Source organism: Lissotriton helveticus, chromosome 9, assembly GCF_964261635.1.
Source record: "Lissotriton helveticus chromosome 9, aLisHel1.1, whole genome shotgun sequence".
Taxonomy (NCBI): Eukaryota; Metazoa; Chordata; class Amphibia; order Caudata; family Salamandridae; genus Lissotriton; species Lissotriton helveticus.
In genome coordinates, this window is record NC_136070.1 from 27,150,825 (window position 1) to 27,173,036 (window position 22,212).

At 46.3% G+C, this 22,212-nt stretch overlaps 1 protein-coding gene across 1 annotated transcript in view; it reads right to left on the minus strand.

Moving 5' to 3' along the window:
- ARHGAP5 (Rho GTPase activating protein 5) overlaps positions 1-22,212 on the minus strand; it is a 631,911-nt gene that overhangs the window by 361,353 nt on the left and 248,346 nt on the right. The window lies entirely within an intron of this gene.

The window sequence follows — 22,212 nt, forward strand, 5'->3', positions numbered from 1 at the left end:
AATGCCTTGAGTGAATCTGGTACCTTCTTGGACTTCCACACTACTGTTCTAAGCTTAGAAAAAATCATCACAAAGGACACACGAGTGATTAAAATAATGATATGCTTTGTTGTTGTGTAAGAACAACTAATTGTTAGAGGAACTACTCTACATATATAATTTGCATTTAGTATTTATTTATTCATTTAGACACTGTAGCATTTCAACAAAAATCCTTGTACGTTTGCCTTGTATGTTTGACATCATACTAAAGTGATGTGTTGTGGTTCGGATTATTTACCCAAAATGTGTGGAGATCTTGACGAAGACAGGCCAACATATCCATACACATCTAATCATACTACATACAGTACATTACATAATTTATTTCAGCGGTTTGACTGCGTGAAGGGATAATGGCGTGCGTTCTTCTAGCAGCAACAACTTACATTTTAATGTTGGTTTTTTTTTACTTCCGGAGAGAGTGGCTAGCACAGATGTCTGGTGATGGGGAGTGCCGGTGCTGTACAAGGCTAGAGGATCACAACCTAGAAGTGACTCTACTCCCTGGTGCCGGTAGGAGGGTGAGGTTAGCAGATCCTATGTTCCAGGTCGGATTCTACTGACAAGGGGCATCTGAGAGATAGTAGGACAATGTAACTAATAAAAGTAGCAGTACGTCTGAAGCGGCCTCTATTATTACCATGGCAGCTACAACTTCCTCTACTGATGCAACTACAATTACTACTACTACCACCACCACCACTGCTACTACTATTACTACAGTGGATATTACTACTACAACCACCCTTACTGCTACTTCCACTCCTGCTGCCACCCTTGCTACTACCATTGGAACTGCTATCAATGCTAATCTCAGTACTACTGTTACTATTTCGATTGCTACCACCAGTGCAACTACTACTGCTACGATAACCACATTAGCATTACCACTATTACTGTGACTACTATTACTTTTACTACCAGTCAGTATTACTACCACAACAAATTCCTCTACTGCTACTTAAACTATCACTACTACTGCCACTACCAAAGCTACTACTATTACAACTATTACTACTGCCACTACTACGACTACCATTCCTGCTACTTTCTACTCGTACTGTCACTCCTACTATAACTACTGCTACAACCAATTCTGCCACTGTCTTCCAGTGTTACTACTGCTATCACTACTACTACCACTATAATAACCAATAATAGCATTTCCACTATTGCTTTGACTACTACCACATTTGCTATGATTGCAACAAATTGGACTAATGTTACTAAAACTGCTATCACTCCTACTACTGCTACCACCAAGGCTACAAACTACAGCTCCCATTACTGCTACCCCCACTTGCACTGTCACTACTAAAACCACTGTTACTACAGTACTGCCACTACTATCACTACTACTGTTACTACTCCCATTACTAGTACACCCAGTACTACCACCACCACCACCACCACCACCACCACTATAAGCACTAATAGCATAATCAATAGGACTATTGTACTGCCAATGTCAGTATTACTGGCAAGAGCGGTTTGCCTTGGAATCACTTTAAAGAACAGGTGATACAAGTGAACAAAATATTGTTACTTATTATGTCCGCCTTTGGAACACGAAATGCTAAATCGGGCTTCCAGAAAGTGAATACTCAATCGGTGATTTGAGAAAAGCGCTTAGAAACACTTTCACCATAAGCGAAACGACAGTCCAGTCGTAACAGTTCTTTTCGCACGGCACATGCCTGGGGTAGTGATTTACGACGCTCCCTGCCACCTGACTCCGCAGCCTGATCATCCCTTTGTCCGAGTGGTTTATTGTCCTAGGAACCGCTTTAAAGCGCTATATTAGGTATGGTCATATATGCAACAAGCACCTGCACGAAAATATCTGCAGGGGAAATATCTCCATGGCTCCCTTTAGCACGCAATTATCACCTGCTGCACATAGGCAATGTACACAATATATCACTTCGCACATTGTCCTGCCACCAAGGGCAGGAACACAGCACTGAGTCGGTATGAGAAGGATGAAAGGCACCGCGTCATTACACAAGGACACTGGTTGACCCATGAAAGCTGAAAGGATGCGCGTAATTCCACAACGATATTTTGTGTTCATTATTTGATACACTGGTGGGTTTCGAGCCTGCAACCGCGAGTGTGTGTAAAGGGGTGCCTGAGCCCATGGACCACCCTGTCTTTAACCCTCTTCGCTAGGTAATGTGCACGTGAATAGATAAATTAATAAATACCCACTTGGGCGAATCTGAAGCTGTTCGCGAATTAATGAATGAATGTCAAATGAATGAGCTGATACATTAGATGCCTTGAGAGAGAAACAGGCAGCAGTAACTCCACTGCACGTCCCGTGAACAGCCAGGGCTCGGCTGTGAACCGCGGGTGACACACAAACATCCAAGGAGCCAGAGGCTGCGGAGATGTGTGCACCCACCAGAGGGACAAAGGAGCCCGGCGGGCGTGGAACTTAAAGCATGTGCAGAGGCGGCGTAAAGAGAACTCCAGCTAATTTTGAAGGAAGTTTGAACTGTGTACTGCATTTACCAGGATGCAAAGGGGTGAACTGTGCTGGGACTGTGAGGCAGGGTGCTCCCAACCCCCATTCTCTCCTTGTGTGAGCCAGTGGCGAATCTGGAAGTATTGAAATCGATGTGGCGCTATCAGAGTGTACATCTCCTTCAGGGTGTCAAGCTGAATAAAGCCGTCCAAGTCAAACAGATGACCGGCTGTCACCTTTCGGTTACAAGAATGGAAGGAGCCAAGGCTAGAGGGCGATTATTTCTAATTTATTGGGGTTATAGTTTGTAAAACACCAACACAAAGTCCGTGATGTGATATACAAGAGCAGTCGCAAGGTCGTTGTCCTCGGAACACTTCCTGGGGTACTTCCTGGGGTACTTCCTGGGACACGTCTCGGGTCAAGGTCCGGGAGTCTCCAGCACATGAAAAGGAAAAGAAGAATATGCGGCTTTTAGAGTCGTGCTCTGACTTACTAAAATGCTCGGAAACAGGGAGGGGGTGAGGGAGAAAGGAACAACCACCACCGCATTCAGTGCTCTGTGTTTGACTTGGCTAAACAAAGTGTCCCGGTGATTCCTCGGTTTCCTATCCCGACCCCCCTTTCTTGAAGTTTAACAAAGAACCCAAACGAGCACGCACCTGGGAGAGCCACGCGTCCTCCTTCGCGTGGCTGGGCGATACACGGTGTCGTTGGCCTCCTGGCTTTACAGCTACCTCCGTCCACTCCTCCTCGGGTATCGGTCCGGCACCTTCTCTGCTCCTGGTGTCGTCCACGTTCAAGGATTCCGCCTTCCCGGTACTCCCCGTTCTCCTGGTCGCGTGGTCCTCCTGGCGTTTTAGTTCTTCCTCCCACGACGGACAACCAGCTTCTTCCTGGTCTCCTCTCATATGGTGAGAGGACGTTCCTGATAGGCCCGCAAAGTCAGGTGGTCCAGATGCGAAGCCGTCCTCTCGAGCACACAGGCTGTCCTTAAAGGGCCCGTAGTAATCCGCCTGTTGAGGAGACGGACAATCAGTTAGCCCCGCCGGGGCTGAGCACGGGACCCCCTGACACCGGCCGACTTGCATTCCGAGGTTCGCCACTTGCGAAACGCACTGGGGTCCATCCCAGGGGGGAAAGCCTGGGTATCAAATAGTGGCGTAATAGGCGAAGGGAAAGTGGTGAGGCCTCTGCTGACCACCACCGCGTTCCACACTTTGAGTAGCGAACAGGTAATAGATGATTTCTTGAGATAAGACGGTCTGTCTGAGTGTTGCAAAAAGGGAAGCTTCCACAGAGACATTTGGGCCATCGCTCGGTCCTGGAATAGCCACCTTTTTTCTGACTCTGGAGGGTTCCACTCCAGGAGGTAGCGAAGTTGTGTCGCTTGGAAGTATCTAAGAAGGTCAGGGATGCCCAAGCCGCCTTCTATAGGAGCCCGCCTAGCCAAGTCTCTGCAGAGTCACGGACGCTTACCCGCCCATACGAATTGCCGTCTTGCATTTTCTGAAGCATCCCAATCGGTGGAGTTACTGGAATGGTTTAGTACATGTAAAGTACCTCGGGTAGCAAGGACATTTTTATCGAATCACTGACAGAATATCGACAGTCAAAATATCGACTTTCCAAAATATCGAGGTAAAAATATAGAATGCCAGAATATCGACTTCCTATCTACAAACAGGTAAGTACAAAAATATCGACTCCAAAATATCGATAGGAAAAAAAATAGACAGTCAAAATATCGAATTTTTTAAATATCTTAAAAGTAATTTTAAAGTAATAAAATAATATAATTACTTTAAACATACTTAAATAAACTTAAATGTAATAAATAATTAATGTAACTTAAAAAAAATACTTTTAAAACATATATATATATATATATATATATATATATATATATATATTATAAACAAAACATATACAATATTTTTTCCGTAGGATAGCGAGAGGGTTAAATTTACTATTCACACTCCAGAGAGTACAACAGTAGGGAAAGCGTTGGATAGCGTAGGGATAAAAATTACTATTCCCACTCCAGTGAGCGCAACAGTAGGGAAAGCGTTGGACAGCGTAAGGGTAAACATTACTATTCCCACTCCAAAGAGTGCAACAGTAGGGAAAGCGTTGGATAGCGTAGGGGCAAAAATTACTATTCCAACTCCAGAGAGTGCAACAGTAGGGCAAGCGTTGGATAGTGAGAGGGTAAAAATTACTATTCCCACTCCAGAGAGTGCAACAGTAGGGAAAGTGTTGGATAGCGTAGGAGTAAAAATTACTATCCCCACTCCAGTGAGTGCAACAGTAGGGAAAGTGTTGGATAGCGTAGGGGTAAAAATAACTATTCCCACTCCAGAGAGTGCAACAGTAGGGAAAGTGTTGGATAGCGTAGGAGTAAAAATTACTATTCCGACTCCAGTGAGTGCAACAGTAGGGAAAGCATTGGATAGCGTAGGGATAAAAAATACTATTCCTACTCCAAAGAGTGCAACAGTAGGGAAAGCGTTGGATAGCGTAGAGATAAAAATTACTATTCCCACTCCAGTGAGTGCAACAGTAGGGAAAGCGTTGGATAGCGTAGGGGTAAACATTACTATTCCTACTCCAGAGATTGCAACAGTAAGGAAAGCGTTGGATAGCGTAGGGGTTAAAATTACTATTCCAACTCCAGAGAGTGCAACAGTAGGGAAAGCGTTGGATAGCGTAGGGGTAAAAATTACTATTCCCACTCCAGTGAGTGCAACAGTAGGGAAAGCGTTGGATAGCGTAGGGGTAAAAATTACTATTCCTACTCCAGAGAGTGCAACAGTAAGGAAAGCGTTGGATAGCGTAGGGGTAAAAATTACTATTCCAACTCCAGAGAGTGCAACAGTAAGGAAAGCGTTGGATAGCGTAGGGGTTAAAATTACTATTCCCACTCCAGTGAGTGCAACAGTAGGGAAAGCATTGGATAGCGTAGGGGTAAAAATTACTATTCCAACTCCAGAGAGTACAACAGTAGGGAAAGCATTGGATAGCGTAGGGGTAAAAATTACTATTCCCACTCCAGAGAGTGCAACAGTAGGGAAAGCGTTGGATAGGGTAGGGGTAAAAATTACTATTCCAACTCCAGAGAGTGCAACAGTAGGGAAAGCGTTGGATAGCATAGGGGTAAAAATTACTATTCCTACTCCAGAGAGTGCAACAGTAGGGAAAGGGTTGGATAGCGTAGGGGTAAAAATTACTATTCCAACTCCAGAGAGTGCAACAGTAGGGAAAACGTTGGATCGCGTAGGGGTAAAAATTACTATTCCCACTCCAGTGAGTGCAACAGTAGGGAAAGCGTTGGATAGCGTAGGGGTAAAAATTACTTTTCCTACTCCAGAGAGTGCAACAGTAAGGAAAGCGTTGGATAGCGTAGGGGTTAAAATTACTATTCCAACTCCAGAGAGTGCAACAGTAGGGAAAGCGTTGGATAGCGTAGGGGTAAAAATTACTATTCCCACTCCCGTGAGTGCAATAGTAGGAAAAGTAAATACTTCATATATAAATATAAATAACAAATATTAATACCAATTACAAAATAATTAAAATATTTTAAAATTTTATAAAATACTTTAAATAATCAATTAAAATTACAAATATAAATTAACTAATAATAAAAATTACCTACTAATACTAATTATTTACCAATTACCAATACATTAATTTAAAATATAAAAATAAATAAAAATTAGACATAAAAATATTTAAAAAATATAATTACTTACAATTAAATTACTTCCCAAGCTATTCCCCTATAAACACACAACCCACTACAGAAAATAAATTACTAAAATTAACATATTTATCAATTAATCAATTAAAATTAATTACCAATTATATTTTAATTAATTACCAATTAATAAGTAATCAATTAACTCTAAATAAATGCCAATACATAAAATAACATTTAATTAATTATAATTAGGTTACTTCCCACCCTATTCCCCTATAAACCCACAACCCGCTACAGAAATGCAGGTCAAACGGCAGCGCTTATTTTATTAGACCGTAGCGCTGCCTTTGACACGGTGTCCCATCGCATCCTTTTGCACCGCCTGGAGGACATTGGCATCTGTGGCTCTGCTCTGCAGTGGTTCCGTTCCTTCCTTAGCGATCGCTCCTTCTGCGTTGCCACCCCTTCTTTTCAGTCCAAATTCCATCAGCTGGACCTGGGGGTCCCTCAGGGCTCCTCGCTGAGTCCCACGCTTTTCAACTTGTACGTGCGGCCGCTGGCTGATGTCGCCAGGCAATGGGGCCTAACCATGGTCTCGTATGCCGACGACATGCAGCTAGCGGTCACGATCAGCGGGGATGCCGAACAGGACGCCCCCAGGTTTCGAGATGGGCTGAGAGAGGTGGCCAGCTGGATGAATAACAACTGTCTCCAGCTGAACGCGAAAAAAACTGAGGTGATGATCGTTGGGAAGGGAGAGGACCGCTGGGGTGGCGTTTGGTGGCCTCCGGAGTTAGGGCCGGCTCCTACTCCAGTGATGGAACTTAGGAACCTGGGAGTGTGGCTAGATCACACCCTTTGCTTCACTACCCATACCAAGAGAGTGGCAGCATGCTGTTTTGGTGTCTTGCGTGGGTCAAGGCCGGTGCTCAAATTTGTTGATGCCCCGACGAGACAGCTGATTATTCAAGCGACGATTATCTCCCGGCTGGACTATGCCAGCTCGCTCCTGCTGGGAGTTAACCAATCTGAGATCGTCCGCCTGCAGCGAGTACAGAATGCTGCTGCGAGAGCAGTGGTGGGTTTGCCGAGGTCCTGCCCCACTTCCAATACCCTGCGGTCCCTACACTGGTTACCGATTAAAAGTTGAATCCACTTTAAGGCCCTTAGCCTTGCCTTTAAAATTTTAAAAGGATCGGCACCTGAGATCCTCAATAATCTTTTATCCGCCTATGTCCCGACTCGTTCTCTGAGATCTCTTGGGCAATCTCTGGCGGTTATCCCGCGTTTCAGGCTTAGCCGGATGGGCGGCCGTTCGTTTCGTGTGAGAGCTGCGGCTCTCTGGAACTCCCTCCCTTTGGAAATTCGCTTGCTAGAGGATCTATTGGCATTTCGTAGGGCCGTGAAAACTTACCTGTTTTAATTTTTTTACCCGGAGCTGTACTTCTTTTGTGTTGTGTTGTGTTTGCCTTTTCCTTGCGCCAGGACGCTCCTTAGCTGGAGCATCTGTGCGCAATTTATAAATGATAATAACATAACATAACAAATAAATTACTAAAATTAACATATTTATCAATTAATCAATTAAAATTAATTACCAATTATATTTTAATTAATTACCAATTAATAATTAAATAACAATTAATTCTAAATAAAATACAATAAAATAATATATTTAATTAATTATAATTAAATTACTTCCCACCCTATTCCCCTATAAACCCACAACCCGCTACAGAATTATATTACACAAAAAATAAAAATATTAACTTACCTTAAATTCTATATTTTTGTTGTCTATATTATGTCTAGTCGATATTATGTCCCTTCTATATTTTTGATTCGATATTATGTCCATTCTATTCGATATTAAAATTTTCTAGTCGATATTTTGGTAGTCTATATTATGTCTAGTCGATATTATGTCCATTCTATATTTTTTACTCGATATTATGTCTAGTCGATATTAAAAACTCAATATTATGACTCTATACCATTTTTATCGCCGCCACGCGCCCTAGCCAAGATAGCGGTTGTTGCCGCCTTCTCTTCAGGTCCTCTTGAATTTAAGTAAACAGTGACTTGTAGTTCTGATCACCCATCTGTGTTGTGCTGGGTGTCAGGGTGATCCCCAAGTACGGCAGAGACATGTGGGAGATGAGTCCCCCCCAAACTGCCGCAGACCGCCAGCGGTCCTACGGGCGTTACGGCCTAGGGGAAGAATCAAGGATTTTCCTATATTCATTTTAAATCCCAAAACCTTCTCAAAGGTCTCCATTTCAGTTAGGAAAGCTGGCACCGAACGTGAGGGGTTGTTTACTGCCGCTAGTATGTCATCTGCGTACAGGCTAATGGTATGTGGCTCACCTTCAAACATGACACCAGCGATATCCGGGCTGTCACAAATGTTTTGCGCAAATGGTTCTATATAAAGCGCAAACAGGGGTGAAAGCGGGCACCCTTGCCTTGTGCCTCGCCGGATATCAAAGGGCTGCGAGCCAATGCCATTAACCCGAATTGTCATCTGGGGCGCGTCGTAACAGCTAGCGACCCAAGTCCGGAAGCGTTCCCCAATGCAAAAGCACGCCAAAGTCTTGTCCAGGTATCTCCAGTCCAGCCTGTCGAACGCTTTCTCGGCGACGACCGATAAGAGAACTGCGTCCGAGTCATTAAAATGGGCTTTATCTATAACGTGCAAGAGTCGCTTGGTATTATCACTGCACTGCCTGTTGGGGATTAAACCCGACTGGTCGGGCTCTATGATGCCCGGCAGGCATGGACCTAGTCTAGCCGCCAGAATCCCCGTGGAGATTTTGAGGTCCAGATTGAGCAGGGAAATGGGCCGGTAGGCGGAACACTGTGAGGTGTCCCTGCCGGGTTTGGGCAGTACGGTAATATCCGCAGCGAGCATGTCAGGTGGGATGGAGCCTGGTCCCTGGAAGGAGTTAAACAATTTGGTAAGAACAGGCGCCAGCAGTGGGCAAAAGGATATGTAAAAGCCAGCGGAGAAGCCGTCTGGCCCAGGTGCTTTCAGAGGCTTGAGGCGTGCTATTGCCGACACCACTTCCTCCGTCCGTATCGGGGCATCTAGGGAAAGCGCGCTAGCCTCGTTAAGTGCCGTAACCGCCGCCTCGTTAAGGTAGGTATCCCCACCCCCTGGATCTAAGGCTGGGTCTGCGGCGTAGAGCGAGACATAGAATGCCCGAATCGCATCCGCTATCTGCTTTTCCTCAAGAAGCATGTGCGCCCCCGCCCCGGCCCTGGATAGCAGGAATTTTTGAACGGTGGACCCTAGCTCTAAACTTACTGGCCAATAGGCGCCACATTTTATCGCCTCCCATGTAATATGTGTGCCATAGGTGTAGGGCTGCATATTCTGCGCAATCAAGATCTAGGCTCGCAAGCTGTGCCCTAGCTGCTTTCAGCTGTCGCCAAATTCTAGGGGCCCCTGTTCTGCTACGTACCCGCTCTAATTCCAACACCTGCGCCAATAATGTTAATGTTAATGTTAAAAAGTATTTATTGAGCGCACTGCCACCGGTTGGTTTCCTGGCGCTAGAGTGGACAGAAAACGAATCCTGAGGCGAGAGGAGAAGGCAATCAGTTGTACGCTTGTTTAAAAAGCCATGTTTTTAATGCTTTCCTAAAGGACATAAGATCCGGGCAAGATCTGATCTCCAAGGGGAAAGTGTTCCAAAGGCGAGATGCAAGAACAGCAAATCTGCAGCCACCAGAGCGTTTGCGTTTGAAGGCAGGTGTCTGGAGGAGGGCTAGATGCGCAGAACGCAGATTGCGGGAGGGTGTGTACCTGGTAATGAGATTGTCTATAAATTTAGGGCTTTTGCAATGAAGAGATTTAAAGATCATGCAACCAGTTTTGAATGAACAACGTTGAGCCAGGGGTAGCCAGTGGAGGTCCCTAAGCAGAGGAGAGGCCGAGTGCCATCTGGGTTGCGCAGTGATCAGCCTGGCTGCATAATTCTGGACCATCTGGAGAGGCTTTAAGAGATAAAGGGGTAGGCCTAGATATATGGAATTTGCATAATCCAGGTGGGACAAAACCGTGGTGATCACCACCTGGGTCATGGCTGCAGGAGTGAAGAAGCGTCGCACCTTCCGAATTTTCCTGAGCTGGAAGAAACACTTGGGAGACCACTTGACCCACTTGAGTTTTTAAGGAGAGGTCGCTGTTCAAGGTCACTCCAAGTGTCTTTGCGGGAGGGGTAGGGGTAGGGGCTTTGCCCATATCGGATGGCCAGTAGTGAGGGCCCCAGAATTTGGCGCCGTCCCCTGTGAGCACCAGCTCGGTTTTTCCAGGGTTTAATTTTAAGTGATTTTGTTTCATCCAGATTTGGATGAACCGCATGGTAGACTGGAAATGAGAGATGGAGAGTGTGGAATTGTCGACCGTGAAGAGCAATTGCAGGTCGTCTGCGTAATTAAATACAGATACCTGCATATCTCTTAAGGCCTGGATTAACGGGAGAATATAGATGTTGAACAGATGGGGTGACAATGATGAGCCCTGAGGGACTCCACAGGTAATGGACCGTTTAGGGCCAACCAGAGTACCAAGACGGACCGACTGGGAACGATTCTCCAAAAAGGACTTCAGCCAGTCTGCGGCTAGCCCCCTGATGCCAGCCTGGTTGACACGGTCGATCAAAATATCATGGTCGACCGTGTCAAAAGCGGCCGATAGATCTAGGAGCACCAAGGCCTGAGGGGAGTGTCTGTCAGCACAGTCACGGAGCGAGTCGAGGACCGCAACTACCACTGCCTCTGTTGAGCGGGCAGGGCGAAAACCTGCCTGGTGAGAATCTAGACAGTTTGAGCTCTCCAAGAAGTTGGACAGATGTTTCGCAACATGGGCTTCTAAAACTTTAGCCAAAAAAGGGAGCAAGGATATTGGCCGGTAGTTTGCCATACAGGAGGGGTCCGCACCAGGTTTCTTCAGAAGTGGGATAACTGTTGCCTCCTTAAATGCCAGGGGTACTAGGCCGGAAGAGAGAGAAGTGTTCAGTAAGGTATGGGCCGGCGTGGGGACGGAGGACAGACATTCCTTGAGAATGTAGGGGGGGCATTTATCAGAGGGTGCCCCGGACTTGACTCTTGTCAATAGCTCAGAGAATTGCTCTGAGGTCATGGTAGGAAACCTGTTTAGTGTAACCTCGATGGTGGGGGAATGGTGAACAGAGGGGGTGACGCTAGAGGAGCTGGGAATGCTCGCTTTGATGTCCACAATTTTATCAATGAAATATGTGTTGAGGGCATATATAGCCTGCCTCCTATCCTTTCGTTCCTGAGCTTCAGCTGCTGATATTTCTATGAGGTCTCCACGCACCACGGCCTTAAGTGCCCCCCAGACCGCCGTCACTGGTCCATCTGCGTTATCATTAAGGCTCAAGTAGTCCGTGATACTTTTGTGTATTTGCTGGGTGACCCCTTTGCGTTGTAATAGTGCCTCCCATGGGTGCCACCTGCCTTTCTGTGATTCCGTACGGGGGACCGACAAGTGAAGTGTGACCGCATCGTGGTCGGAGAGTGCAACCGGAATAATGTCGGTGTCCGTGACTGAGGAAGCTAGGTCGGGGGACCGCAAAAAGTGATCCAACCGAGTGTATGTATGGTGTACATGAGAGTAGAATGTGTACCCCGTAGAGTTGGGGTGTGACTCCCGCCTAAGATCTAAAAAGCCTCTGCTGGCAAACCACTGTTTTCCCTCCTGTGATTTTGCCCCTGTGGAGCCATTGCGTTGGCCTGACCTATCCTTGTCCTGGTCCATCACCAGATTAATATCACCAACCACCAATGTGTATCTCGTTTGAAAAGCAAGGACATCCGCCAGGGTCCCTGTGAGGAAGGCTTCTTGATTGGTGTTAGGAGCATACACTGACCCTATAGTCACGGACCTACCTCCCACGTGAACATTGTACGCTAGGAGCGTGCCCTTGATTTCGGCAATCTTGTCACCCACTTGGCCTTTAAAATGCTTAGCAAAGAGAATAGCTACCCCGCCTTTTTCTCTACCGTGGAGGAGTAGTATTGCTGAGGGAAAGCCCTGAAGCGCATGCCGCGCCAGTCCCTGGAGAGCAGGTGCGTTTCTTGCAGCAGGCATATCGAAGCACCCGAATTCTCCAGGAAAGATAAGACGGCCCTCCGTTTTATAGGGTTATTAAGCCCCTTCACGTTTAAGGTGAGAACCTTCATGACATCAACCATGGCTGGATCTGTGTTGGGCTCCATAGATGCTCAAGGGAGCCGAAAACCCCTGCTGCTTTGACCATGCCCCCTGTAGTGCGACACACCAGATCCCCCCCTGCCCAGACCCCCCCCGCCATCCCTCCGAATCCACCCTCCCCAACCAGCCAACTTCCAACCCCTGCCTCCCCAACCCCCTCCCCAACCCCAACCATAAAACCCCAACATATTACCAGAGTCCCAAGCCAGGAAAACAGAATTGCAGGCCTGTGATGAAGATACCTGGATGAGCAAACAGCCGTGGCGCCCCCCTTGATTCCCAGACCTTCCCCCCCTTGGGCCATCACTGTCGCAGTGCCAAGAACCCCCCAACATTCAAAGGCTCAATCTGCCGCAGACGTGTCTCTGGCCACTTCTTGGATGGCCAGGGCCCTTTCTTGCTCCATAGTGTCATAGTCCGGTTTCAGCTCTTTTGCAGGTGACTGTACACGGCCTACTCTTTGACACCCTCCCCGGGAGGCTTGCTGGGAGGGCCCTGGTGAGGCAAGCTCTTCGTCGTGCTCAAGTCCTAGCAGGGTGCAGGTGTCCTTAAGTGATCTCAACTGGTGTAAGGTACCGTTCCAATTGAAGATAAGCCGGAAGGGATGTCCCCAAGAGTATACGATCTCCTTGGCGTGAAGCGCCGCTGTGGCGACCTTGAAAGCTTTCCTTTTTTTGAAGTGTGATGGCTGATAAGTCTTGGTAGAGCGCTAACGGGTGTCCCTTGTAGTAAAGAGGTTGCTTCTGGCATGCTTCGCGTAGGATTCTCTCCTTCAGTGGAAAGTCCAGGAGAAAGGCTAGGATATCCTAGGGGGGAGCAGGTGCACGTCGCGCTAGTCCTACTCTGTGCACCGTGTCAATGCGGATGTTGAAGTCTTGGGGTTGCCCTAGAATCTCCTGAAATAGGTCCTGCAGGTACGCAGTGATGTTTGCTCCCTCTTCCTTAGATGGCACACCTCGGATTCGTATGTTGTTGCGATAGGATCTATTCTCGAGATCCTCTGCGTGTGCTTGGCGGTCCACCTGCGGAGGCGGAGGACCTCATGCTGCAGTTGTTCAATTTCCTCGCCTCTGGTCTGGTCTGTCTCCTCTATGGCCACCACACGTTCGCCCAGACCGTCCACCTCTCTCCTTACCTCGCGGACTTTCCCAGCCACTTCCTGTTACAACGTGAGGAAGTCCTCTCTCAGGGAATTAAACAGGGATTCCAGAAAGGACCTAGTGATAGGTACCTCTCCGTCTTCTGAGGCAGTGGTATGCTTTGACGCCCCCGAGGAAGAAGGTCTTTTGTCGCCCCTGGACGGGCCCTTAATCAGCAGGTCGGTGAGTGTGCGCTCTCCCTTCTTCTGTGTGCTGGCAATATTCCACCGCTCTCCGACTACGCCAGCCGCCACCGCGTATTCTCAGGCTTCAAGAACCGCGCTGCCAGACGCAATCCTTCCAGAGCTGCCCAGGGCTCAAGATATGATACTCTCCCAGTGCCAGCCGCCTGCTTGTGGAGGCCCAGTAGTCACCCCTGGGACCGTAGTAATGAGCCCTATGGGCCGAGGCAAACGTGAGTCAGGTCGCTTCCCAGGGTCTAATGCTGAGGGGTCGTCTCGCCAGCAGCGCCAGACAGACAGTGGGGTAGTGCGGGAAGGCCCGTCCAGGAAATGGTGCGAGTGCGAAGCACTTGGAGGGCAATAATGGTGTTCAAATGGGAGGTCATGCTTGTTGCCCCGTTTGTGCACATCCGGGGGGGGGCAGCTGACAAGCCCCCTTACCACCTCCCCCGCTAGCTGGGCACGCTGCTGTCGGTGGGGGCCCCGGGGGTCGCCTCCCAAACCCCTGGCAGCTGAGTGCAGTCCACGCAGCCACAAAATGGCTTGTTGGGCCTGTCTACCTTCGCGTTGCTGCCCCCAGCCTCCTCACCTCTGATGCCTGTTGCTTGAGTTCGCCGGCGCCGCAGGTGACAGGCGCCAGCAGGGTGTCTCTGGGGGAGGGCTTTTGGGATCGCTCAATTTCGCCGGGAGAGGCCGGGCCCACCCTCGCCTGGCCGGGACTCGGATCCCCAGCCTCAGTTTTTGCGCCTCCGCTCGCGCGTCGGACCTCCTGCCTTGCTGCAGCCGCGAGCAGCCCCAGATCCCGCGCTCTTGCCTGAGCTCCGCCGATGTTGCTAGGCGAGATCCGGGGGGCTCAGATATGCCTCTGGGGCTTCTGTTGGGCTTTGGAGTGCCCGGGGACGTCCGCCAGCCGCCGACTCACTCTGTCACCCGATCGGGCGGTGGGGCGCCATGTCTCTCTTGGTAGCAGCGGGGACCTTAACGTCTCGTCCCTGGACACTCAAGCGGTCGGGGTGCTTCCAATGCCTGCTCCACGTGTACCCACGGCTCCCACACCGCCTGCTGTGTCTTGTGGGGGGGGGGTTTTATTGTTCATTACGTCATTTACATTGCCAATAGCTTAATCGTTAAATAAATGGCATTGTCATTTACAATGCCAATAGCTAAATCGCTCGCAAATGCATGACCTTTTGCATTTACACCCACACAGAGCCACACACACAAAGCCACCCACACACACATAGAGCCACCCACAAAGAGCCACCCACAAAGAGCCACCCACACAGTCATTCACATAGAGCCACGTACACAGAGCCACCCTCACAGACAGAGCCACCCACACATAGAGCCACCTACAAAAAAAGCTATCCACACATAGAACCACCTACAAAAAAAGCTATCCACACAGAAAAACACACACACACACACACACACACACACACACACAGCACGCACAACAAACGAGGGGGGGCAGGAGAGCAACACAAAAACCCGGATCACAAGCAGGTCACAGAGGCACAAAAACCCCGATCACAAGCAGGTCACAGAGGAACAAGCAGGTCACAGAGGCACAAGCAGGTCACAGAGGCACAATCACCACTGTGATTGCAGTCTGAGCTTACAACATTTACTTAGAGCGCTCACACTAATAATAAAGGCTTTCAATTAATGAACCAACAATACAAGTTTAAACAGCATTAACATATGGACAAAAATATTACCTTAACTGAAGACAGAGCCCTTCCCTGATCCATAATGTGGTCCTGCAAACTGGCAGCCAAAGGGTGTGTACTGCAGGGGGTTGGGCCTACTTGTCCCAAGGACAAAATACACATGAAAACTTGTTGCCCTTGACCACAAACAATATGTCCTGGGCATCGGGCTATAGGAATTCTGTAAAATAAGGATCCACAATTTGTAGGTAAAAGTAGAGGTTTATTCCAAGAAAAGATCTCATCCACAGGTGAACATCCAGCCAGCAATAAAGTAAGATACAACTGCTTAGTCGTCAAATGATAACATTCCATCTGAGAATCCAGTGTCTCATGACATCAGCGCAGCTATGTCATGAGGCACAGACACACAGGACCAGGATGCCACACATCTCCCTTCTAATAACAACAAGACAATTATAAGAGAAAACAAACAATGTTAAAACAATGATCACACAGTGACGTAGTCTTTTAAATATTTAGGAGAATGAGAAACCCTTGCAGACTTGCGAAGAAGTGAGGAGGACTCAACTCTAGGAGTTTGAGAATGACGACTGCAAGAAGCTTCCACAAGATCATTACTAACCACCACCACCCTGTTTAAATTCCAAACTCGATGATCAGCAGTTTTGATGGCGTTCTTGAAAACTTTGATGACACGAATAGGTTTCTTAAAGGTAGCAGAAAGAGCCTTATTGTTTTTGCAGGGATTCTTAACAAGTACCCAATCCCCCACTTTAACAGGTGTGACCTTAACAGAATGTCTCTTATCAAACATCCTTTTTCTAGACTCAATTCTAGAAAGTTCACGCAACATCCACTCATCAGAGTCATCACGAGGAGGTGGTTGCAAGTCATTGACCCATGCTGGTACTACAAGGGTATTAGGAGTGCGTGATCTAAAAAGTTCAAAAGGAGTCTTTCCAGTAACGGCATGGGGAGATAACCTGTAAACCTTAACCTTCTTAAAGACATCTGTTTTCCAATCTGTACCAGCAGACTTAGCCATTCTAATAGTTTCCTTAAGGACACGGTTAAACCTCTCAACCATACCGTTGGTTTCTGGGTGGTAAAGGGAGGACCTTTTGTGTTTAATTCCTTGCTCTAACAGAAAATTCTCCATCTCTTTAGAGACTAATTGGGGACCATTATCTGTGAGGATGGCGTTAGGGATGCCCTCTCTAGCAAAAAGTTTAGTTAAAAAATCCACTACATGCCTAGTCTCGATACCACGAGTTATGGCAATTTCTGGCCATCTAGAAAAGAAATCAACCAGAACAAGAACATACCACTCACAACCTGCTGAAGTAATAGGCCCTAAAATATCTAAACCCACTTCTTTCCAGGGCGCATCCGGTCTGTCTCTAATCACCATGGGTTGGACTTTAGGTTTTACTACCTTCTCACTAAGAGCACAGTCAATGCAATCCCTAACTTTGCGCTCTACTTCCAAATCCATATTTGGCCACCAATACGAGCTCCTTAAAATTTCCTTAGTCTTAGAGATTCCTAAATGACCGATATGTGCTAAAGACATTAGCTCATCTCGAAGAGCTAGGGGTGGAACCAATCTAGTTCCTCTGAAAAGTAAGCCATCTTGTTCAGAAAGCTGATCCTTAACATGCCAAAATTTCTCGAGACCTTCACTACATTTAGGTTTAATCTTCCATCCTGTCATTAGAAGTTTAAGTACCTCTACCAGAGTCGAATCTTCCTGAACCATCTTCAACCACCTCTCTTTATTAACGACAGCCTCTTCCACAACACAAACCATCTCATCATCAACATCACAATCTTCCTCACCCTCAACCTCAGAACTGGGAACAAGGCGAGACAAAGCATCAGCTACTTTGTTCTCTACTCCAGGTAGATACTTTACACTAAAATCATAATCCTGTAACCCAACAACCCATTTTGTGATTCTACTAGACACCGCATCTATACCTTTTTTTTTTTAAATTTCACAAAGCGGCTTGTGATCTGTCCTGACCTCAAAATTGGTTCCCCACAATAAGTTTTTAAGCTTCTTGACTGACCAGTAAACAGCAAGAGCTTCACGCTCAATCACTGAGTAACGAGTTTCAGCTCCCTTCAAACTTCTTGACAAGAAAAGAATGACCCTCTCAATGCCTTCAAATTTCTGTACAAGCACCGCACCTAAACCTTTCAGGCTTGCATCAGTAATCAAAATAGATTTCTCAGAAGGATCAAAACTGCTCAATTTCGGAGCAGAGGCTAGCCTTTCTTTGATGACCTCAAACTCACGCTGACATTTTTCTCCCCAAATGAAGTCTACACCCTTCTTCAACAAATACCTCATATTAGTACACAAAGAGGCAAAGTCTTTCACAAATTTGTTATAATATTCAGTAAGTCCCAAAAAACTCATCAACTCTTCCTTGTTCTGTGGGGGAGACATCTTAGAAATTGTAGAGATCAGATTTTCCTTAGGCAAAATTCCTCCTTCTGTAATAGTGTGACCTAGATAATCAATGGAAGTTTTTCTAAACTTACACTTCTCAATCTTAACAGTCAAACCTGCATCACACAACCTTCTTAGGACAGCAAATAGCCTAAGATCATGTTGAGGATCATCTATGCCAAACACAAGAATATCGTCCTGATAGACTCTAACACCATGTAAACCTTTTAAGACCTTTTCTAATGCCCTCTGAAAAACCGATGCGGCTGACACTAAACCAAATGGTAGTCTAACGAACCTAAAAGTGCCATATGGTGTCACAAAAGAGGTTAAGTTTTTCGAGTCCTCTTCCAACCTAATCTGATGGTACGCGGACCTTAGATCAATGGTGCTGAAAATTCTAGCACCTTTAAGAAGCATAAGCATGTCCGCAATCTTGGGTAGAGGATAGTGATCAGTAACCACACACTTGTTGAGTTCTCTTAAATCAACACAGAGACGGAGAGAGTTGTCCGATTTCTTGGCTGCGACAATCGGGGCGACCCACTCCGTTCCCTCTACTGTCTCAATAATGCCTCCCTTGACCAGCTTATCAAGTTCATCTTTAACTTGTTCTCTGACCGCTACAGGTACATTACGCACTTTGCAGCAGACAGGTACAGCATCTTTCTTCAAGATGATCCGATGACAATAGTCATTAAGGCATCCTAAATTTTCCGAAAAAACTTTAGGGAATTTGGCTTTCAGTTCACTAGTGAAATCATGAGAAACTAATGAAACAATTTGAGGTGTGCAGGGAAAGGGTTGTTTTAGGAGAATAGGGGGTGTCGAATTCGGATCAAGCATAACGCCTAATTCCTTAAGAGCAAACCAGCTTATTATGCTATCTCCTTTTTGAGAAACATAAATTTTTGCCTTGGCCATCCTATTCTTATAATTAATCATACCTTCAAAAACTCCAAGTAGTTTAATGGGTTGGCCAGCATAACCAAATGGTCTTATATCAGGGCGTGAGAGCTCAAGTTTATGTCCCAACTTACTCAAGAAAAAATCTTTTGCCACAATAGTAATCTTTGCCCCAGAATCGAACAAAACTTTGGTAGGATAACCTTCTACCAAAATTTCATCACTAGGGGAATTCTTTGCTTCTTCAGCACTCACAGTTTGAATATAAATTTGTCCACAATCTAGGTGTTCATCTAGATTATCATCATTTTCAAAATCATAAAATATTTCATTCACTCTACCTCTATAGTTTCCCCCTTTACAACATGAGGTGAAATGTCCTTTCTTTTTGCACTTACTACAATAAGCTTTCCAACCTGGACATTGTCTATCAGTGGCAAAATGCCCTATTTTACCACATCTGTAACACTTCACTTGAGAGAAATCTAAACTGTTATCCTTTCTTTTATAAGGAATTTTGTTTGAAACATTTTCATTTCTAGAGTCTTTTTGCTGATTTTCACTTGATCTAGTAGTAGATTTCACAACATTTACAGTCTCTTTCGTAGTTTTGTTGTCACCATTCTTTTTGATGACTTCTACACACTTAATAGAATGTTCTATCCTCTTAGCAATAGTAAGAACCTCCTCTAAAGAAGGTTCATCCTTTTGCCACAATTCCTCTCTCACCTTTTCAATATAACATCCTAGCATGAACTGATCTCTAATATGTTCATCAAGACTTGCCCCAAACTTACATGAGGACGCAAGTTTCCTTAACGCTGTGATATAGTTCTCAATCGTTTCTTCTTCCATTTGTGTTCTCCGACCAAAATGATATCTTTCTAAAATTGTACTGACTCTAGGAAGATAATGTTCATCTAGTTTTGCAATACATATTTCATATTCATTTAAACTACCATCATCAATGTCGGGTAAATGATCGAATACCTCTTGTCCTTCTGCCCCCAAACAGTGTAAAAGTAGAGCTGTCTTCCTTTCTGCACTCAAACTAGATCCACATACCCTTGCATACCTTTCGAACACTTTACGCCATTTTTTCCATCTAATTGGTGGATCCCCAGGTGAAGACAAGAAGAAAGGGGGAGCAGTGACATTTTGCATTTTGTTGTTGAATAAAGAAAATTAGAGCACAAAATGAAAATAAGAAGAGAAGTATCTATTATGTGTGCGTGTCACAGAAGCAGGACACACTACAATGTGTGTGTGTCACAGAAGCAGGACACACTATAATGTGTGTGTGTCACAGAAGCAGGACACACTACAATGTGTGTGTGTCACAGTGGTAGGACACATTACAATGTGTGTGTGTCACAGTGGCAGACCAGACAACAGGGCTTTCCAGTGAGAGTGTCAAATATTGGAAAAGGAAAGAAAACAGTACCTTAATATTGTTGATATTGAGGGTGGTAATATTGTAGATATTGAGAGTTCAGGGTAAAATAGAAGAATAGCGATGACTAGCGGTGTTCATAACGTGATTAGCGTGTAACGTGTATATTGTGAACTGGAAACCGAAGAGTTCTCCAAACAAAGATGGCGCCGACGTCTGCGTGACTCCCAGGGTGCCTTGCGGCACGTTTGCGTGCCTCCCGGCAGGCTTTGTGAAGAGTCGAGGAGCGAGGTGAAGCAAAATGCCCACGTTCCAAAGCTTCGAGAATCTGGCAATGGCGCTCTCCTGGCGAAGGCAGCTCGCGAGAACACTCGCTCGTGAAGGCGCTTGTAAAGACGTTGGCAGGTAGGAGAGTATTTCAAAAAATGCAGGTTGAGAAATTGAGTGCGCTATGTAAAATACGCGCAAAAGTGTCTGAATTAGTAATTAAAAAGTCAATAAAGTTAACACCGCTAAGTTACACCATCAGAACTATGTAGGAAGAAAACAAAGTGGTTTGTTTTCTTGTTGAAATTTTAAGTTGGAATCTTCTTACCCTGAAAACGGAGGTAGAAGTCTCTTTCTCTTTTGAAGTCCAGTGTAAAGTTATTCAATTATGTTCCATGTTGAGAGTTGAATGTCACCAGGTATCTCGGGTTGTTTCAAGTATCCAGGAATTTTCAAAGAAACAAATCCTTTTAAACAGGAACAAATGTTTTTTTATTTATTTTTTTTTTTTAAAAATCTTGAGATAGGTGTTGAGATCTTATCTTCTTCTTCCCATCCTGCGTCGCCAAATGTAAAATAAGGATCCACAATTTGTAGGTAAAAGTAGAGGTTTATTCCAAGAAAAGATCTCATCCACAGGTGAACATCCAGCCAGCAATAAAGTAAGATCCAACTGCTTAGTCGTCAAATGATAACATTCCATCTGAGAATCCAGTGTCTCATGACATCAGCGCAGCTATGTCATGAGGCACAGACACACAGGACCAGGATGCCACACATTCCACATCCCTGAGTACTGTTAATCCAGCTACTGCGCATTGTAGTGTAAACATGGTGCATGGACATTGAGATTGCTTTTGGTAAATCAGTGCTATACCAAGTTGGAACAGGAATCAGTTGACAAAAGGAGCAGAAATAACTCTCCCCTTTTCTGTGGTATAGCCCCCACTGCTCTGTTTTTAAGCCAACATTTTCTTAATGCCCTGGCTGGCGTCATCGTCCATGGTAAATGCTGGCTTCCGATTGATAATGAGGCTTTTGAGTCCCTCCTTGAGTACCGCCCTGTCTCCTTTTGTGACCGCCCATCAGCACTGGATCTTTTACTTGCGGCGTTACACTGTCTCCTCTCCCCCCCTCCCCACCCCCAGGGACTGAGGAGCCGCGAGTGCAATAGTGGGCTGCTGGCGCTTGGGGCAGGCCCGGCCAGCCTACGGAAAAGTGCGGAGGAGCCCCATGCTGCTCAGGGATGTGCCCTAGCTGAATAATTGCAAAGACAAAGAGAACCCCTGTGGCACGGCAGCCAGGAGCTTGTAGCTCTAGCAAACTGACCAGAGTGAAAGCGCACCAATAACTTACCCAAGGTTCACTATTGAAGCGGTCGGGAGGCCCTGCCTGAGGCTCACCGCCATTTTGAGACCAGTCATGACTGGGAGTGCTGCTGCACGTTTCAGGCCTCGGTGGGTCCTGCGGAGGATTGCGCCCCCCCCCCTGCGTCTGACGCACAGACTGGTATTGGAAATCTCGTGCCCTGGGCTGTGGTGGAGAGGCCTGCTGTGCTGGGGTGCCCATTATCTCCTGGCGGAAAAGACCGCAGTATACTCACACACTCAGACTCACGAGAGGATCACCGCCAGCCGCTGCAAGGGGACTTTATCCCCTAGAGACACCCACACCAGGAGGCGCCTACGTGCCGCGTCACTCCCGCGGCGCTGGAGGTGCCCAAAACCCATCACAG